The sequence below is a fragment of the Watersipora subatra genome, chromosome 1 (assembly GCF_963576615.1).
Source record: "Watersipora subatra chromosome 1, tzWatSuba1.1, whole genome shotgun sequence".
NCBI classification, from domain to species: Eukaryota; Metazoa; Bryozoa; class Gymnolaemata; order Cheilostomatida; family Watersiporidae; genus Watersipora; species Watersipora subatra.
The window spans coordinates 34,650,057-34,656,056 of NC_088708.1; positions in this window are offsets into that span (position 1 = coordinate 34,650,057).

Sequence of the window (6,000 nt, forward strand, 5' to 3'; positions counted from 1 at the left end):
AGTAATAGCATAAAATTGGAATGTTTTATTGGTCAGTGGCGAAGGCAACATGTACGGAAGTATTATTCAGTTTTTACCAGCGTTTTTCTTTGCATAAAGATAAAATACAAATTCCAACAAACAACTTTTTTTATAAATTAAATATAATTCACAAGCACTTTAAACTACAAGCACCAGTTTTACAGTTAGTAACACCTGCAATACAGCATCACACCCGCATTAGAATTTGGCGATAGTAATAGGCTCACTTGAGAAAATCATTATAATCACCTCACTCCAACCTTCCACACAAACTTTCAGTAAAATATGAAAGTTGAGAGTTCTAGCAATTTTTACAATAATATTTGGTTTTGCCACACTGATGTTGTAAAAATTTATATTTTGAACATTAAACTCTTATTTAACTATGATCACCAGCAACACTAATTTAAAATTATTGCGTTCTCCATCTTCAACAATGAATAAAGGGTTATATACTTCACTGGCAAAATAGAATATACAGGACATTGCAGAAGACATCATTGCTCCCTAGCCATTGTTTTTACATTATCAAGTCATTTGCACACGCGCTAGTTCACGAAATAGCCGCCATACTTGTAGAAAACGATCGTCATTCTCTTATCTATTAGTATTTTTTGTGTTGTTTTGATGCTATAATAAAAAATTACAAACAAAAGCATTGTTTTCAAAAATTCATTGCAGAAGCTTCGTGTTTTTAACAATAAAAGTTGTCTATAAAGATGGCCGACAAGGATAGAATGACGTCACGAAAAAATGAAGGAGTAGTTTCAATAACATAGACTGGCTTTACCCTCTTTTAAATATAGTAATGTTGATGAAGGTATCTATGAACATTACCAAACGTCACAGTCGCCACTCTTCAGCGTATAGCTACATTACCAATTGTCACAGTCGCCACTCTTCAGCGTATAGCTACATTTCCATGAGCAATGTAAACAAATACTAAGATTGGTAGTGAATTTACATTTAAAAATAAGTTTACATATAATATACCATTTACTCCGTGCTTACCTTACGCTAATAAGTAAGTTAATGTGCTTTTGAAATATTCTTCAACTTGTTATTCTCTTGGTAAACAACGATATAACTATACAAAAGTTAAAAAACACTAATTTAATTTTTAGCAATGAGAATAAAATTATTATATTGTTTCTAAATTAAATTTTTTTGTTTTCATTTGAAAATGAAGAGCATTTTTTAAATGTATTAACTAACAAGTATTTAATATTTAGTTTTAATAAAGATATTACGTTCTAGTCATTCATTTTTTATTCGATTTTAATATACCATTTATATCTATTATCTAAATAGTTAGTTTATATTCATAAATAAGGTATAATAATAATATTATTAGTTATATTACTATCAAATAACATAAATAGTGTAATACCACACTGAAAAATCACCTCTTGGGCTCACATTACATCAGTGAAAAGTAAATATTTATTGTTCAGATTCTATAAAATATTTATTACTGTTTCACATGCTAGTTATCAACTATTTATCAAGTCACAAAAAAGCTACTGATTTTTAGTTTGTGGAATTAAGAAGAAATAAATTTTAAATATCACTCAGTAAATATAGATAGATTTATAGACAGAAGAACTTGTTTATTGACACAATATTACTTGAATTAAATCTCATTTAATATAATAAGGGATATGTTGTTAATTTCTATATATCAGCTAAACATTAAGCGTTTTATTTAATTCAGTTTAGAAATAAAGCACTACAATAGCTATGTAGACTACCTGGTATAATACGCTACTGGTTCAACTAACAAATGCCATTTAAATACGCCTTTAAAAATAATGCTACCTAAATTGAAAGAAGGGAAAAAGTTACCTAACGCTACGCAATGAGCAGAAGGAAAAAATGGAAGACAAGAGACAGTGGTGTCGTCATTATATTACAACATGACTGAAGAGAAGAGACATTTACTTTCCTAGTGTTATAATTTAGTTTAAAGGTATAACTATAATATCTGTTTCTTGTTTTTATAATATAAGGTCATGGGCAAACCCTTGACATTCTTAACCTGAGGAATTTTATTTCCTTTGAAACTCTAGTTCTAAATTGCAGCACCTGATAAGATAAACTGTATGATCATATTTACATTAATCAACTAAATTGACTAAAACAGTTGATAACCAAAATATGAACATATCTAGGAGCTATAAGCAATAACTACTAAAAGCAGCCTATCTGCGCACAATAATAAACTGAGCCATTCCCAATTCGTTGTAAAATACCCTACAGGATGAATTTATTCGCGAAGTTATATTTCGCGAAAATTGTCTTTTCATGCATATTCGCGGATGAATTTATTCGCGGCTGAAAACTGCCACTCTCTAGGAAAAGTTAACTCTATTACGTCTAGCAATAGAGTTAACCTTACACATGCGCGGCTGCGCGCATGTTTTGTGCATGCCTTGCGCGCATTCATTGGCCTTTGATGAACCAACAATTTGTGGTAAGTAATGAGTTTTTCACATTTACTAAATTAGTTGAATTTTACTATGGTTCTTCGGTAAAACGCAATATTTATTTTTTCCATCCCTACCGCTTCATTATTTGTTTTAGTGTGAGAGAGCGATTTTTCATCATACACGGAAGAACAATGATTGCAAGGGTGGTAGATGTCATTCTTAGAAGATCACCAATCATTCAGGGAAGTCTTGAAATTAAGATAGAAGTGGCCGCAGCTGCTAACGAGGAGAATATATGTTTTAAAAAAGGAACAAAAACGCCTTTACGAGCACAAATCTTTGGCCAACCGGCAGAACTTTACAATAGTAAGCCACGAGAAGAGTTCTGGTGATAACTTCCTTACCAGCTATGTAGTAGCGAGAGAATCGCCTTTAACATCTACCCAAGACAGTTACAGAGCTGCTATTACCAAAATAACTACACCTAGTCAGAGAGCATTATAAATTATAATATATATCTATACATGAAAGAAAATATATAATTTAATCATGTTTGCTGCAGCGATATCAAGGAGATACAGGATATGCAGGATATCTAAGTTGTCTGGTTGCTTCTCTGCCAATATTCCTGCCTTGATGAATATTACTACTTGTCTCTAGTTTTCGTAATCGGAGTACGTTGTTTCATTCTCAATCTGCAGTAAACACAAAAAAGAAAAAAAATATTAACAAGTGTCAAGGAAGTACAAAAACAATAGCTGAAGTATTTAATAAAAGCGATCAGTTTTTAAACAAAAGAAATAACTAATGCAGTTAATTATGGAAAAACGTATCTGCACTGCAAATCAAATACATACCATAATGTCCAGATCAGAATCATGATCGTCCTCAACTTCGGTATTAGAGATTGATGGGAGTTGATTTCAATGTAAAAAGACTAGGAGAGCTTTTTTGCGATGATGAAGCCATGCCTAACAACTTGTACAAACCTTGAATAATTTTGTAAAGTTTGCCGCAATGGCAATAAAACTCGAAGCCCAGCGACGATTTTAACGAAGTTTTGGAACTCGGCTACGTTTAGTACTTCTGCCTAGTGGCTATTTTCGCTATGACGCCGTTCTGCATATTTTGTGACAACCTTGAATAATTTTGTAGATAAATGTGATGCATTGGCAATGGTGTTAGCTCAAAGCCCAGGCAATGATTTTAAAAATGTTTTGGAACTCAACTATGTTTAGTATTTATATTAAAAACTAGCCTAGCGACTAGTTTTCAATTTGATGCAGTAGTTATTCTCCCTTGTGATCAAAAATAGAACTAACTATTCACGGAATTTAATAATTCGCGAAATTGACTGTTCGCGAAATCGCGAATTTTTATGACCAACGAATATTTTCATCCTGTAGGGTAATTAGTAGGCTAGTTCGGTTCTATCAATCACCAACACAACAGTCTCATGACCATTATGTGTTGAGAAGCAATGCATTATGCCTCAGTGAACACTAAGTGACATGTTTATTTCATGTTATGATCTGATTGATCAATTATTTTTGATCTCGTACTTTGTCACAACAATATGGTGTATTGTTATATTCTGTTTCACGTTTTTGTTACAAAAATAAATTCAAGAACCATGACGAATATATCAGGTGGGCTCTGTTCAAATACAAATGATTAGCTATTCACCAGCAATTCCACACTCTGCTGCCAGTCAGTTTCCTACCATTGATTCATGGCTACATAAACAGGTTATGGGCCAAGAACTAGTAAAAATGAACTACTGCAGAGGCTGTATTTCAATGGTGACATGAATTACTACACTTGGGAAACCAATTTCCTTGCTCCCTTGTACACTCAAAATGAACTTGTTCATCAGTCAATTTTGCCAAAAGAAGTTGTAGATAATCATACAGATTTTGATAAGCACAACAAATAGGCCTACGCTGAGTTAGTTCAGTATATAGATGAACACTCTTTACAACTTATCATGTGAAATACTAGTAATGACGAATGTAAGGCACTACAAATCTTTCGTAATCACTACACATTCACTGAAAAACTACGAGTACTAGCACTGTATGAACAACTCACTACCATCGAGACAACTGAAGCTGAAGACATCACAGGATACCTAAGTCTTGACGAAAATTATGCAGCTGGTCTGCAATCAGCTAATAGAACAATCAGTGACAATCTGATAAAAGTCATGATTTTGAAAGGTCTCCCTTCTTTCTATTAATCATTCATTGTTGTACATACGCAACTTGATAAAACTTTAGCTTTCGCTGAATTTAAAGCGAAACTCACAAATTTTGATCAACAGCAATGGAGCCAGCCCGCAACTGTTATGACTGTTAGCACACAAAGGCCGACAAGAAACCAAAAACCTTCCAGAACATTCTCTAACCAGAAACCAACAAAATTCCACAATATTTCAAGCTAAGTTTGTCAAGCATGAGGGCAAAAAAATCATAACACAGCTCAATGCTACTCTAGAGATGAACTGAAATGTGGGCACTGTCACCTTAAAGTTCATGTCAAATAATGCCAACGTAACACATGATGACGACAGGTCATTTGCATTGAAAATAGATACATTCCACACCACCAACCTTTCATCCCATGATTCTGAATTATTCAAACTCATGGTAGACTGTGGCACAACAAACCATGTAATAAACGCCGAAGAAGCTTTCATTGACTTTGACCGCTTTTTCCAACCAGCAAAGCATTTTATTGAGATGGTTGAGATGGACCAATTCTCATTCCATTAGTCACCAATGGTGACCAATGGAATGAGAATTGCTGATCACTCAAAAGATCGTAAAGCCTGCATCACCTGCCTAGAAGCAAAGAGAACCAAACAGCCACAAAAACAAGATGAACAACAGATGTGTCAACAGAGCATGATGAACAACAGAGATCTTTAATGTACTCTTCAAAGAGTACCTTAAGATCTCTGCGGACCGATATCTTTGACATCTAAGAAAGGCAACAGATTTGCTATCAACTACATGGATAAATTCTTAAGCACAATACACACACCACACACACCACACACACACCAACTTCCTCGCAAAGATGATGCCACAACAGCCTTGAAACAGTTCATCACAGATGTTACAACAGTGGGAAAAAACAAAGAGCTCCATTCAGATGGAGGAGGAGAATACATAGGTGCATCTTTCACAGCCGTATTGAGAGAACATGGAATCAAGCACACTACTCACAGTGCCGTCCTCATCTTACCAGAATGGTAAAGTTGAAAGATCTTGGCAAACACTCATGGAAAGCTCAAGAGCGATTATTAAAGACGCAAACCTCCTTAAGAACTTGTGGCCTTATGCACTTCAACATGCCCAATACATCCGCGACAAAAGTTATCAGGAGACGAACTGGGTCAACCGCTTTTCAACTGATGACAGGTATCAAACCAGACATGGGAAGACTATCTATTTGGCTCAACATGCACCTACTACTCAGAGGGTCACAAACCGTTACAAGGACCGAGGCCAACCTGGCACCTACTTAGGAATACACACAAGAAGTC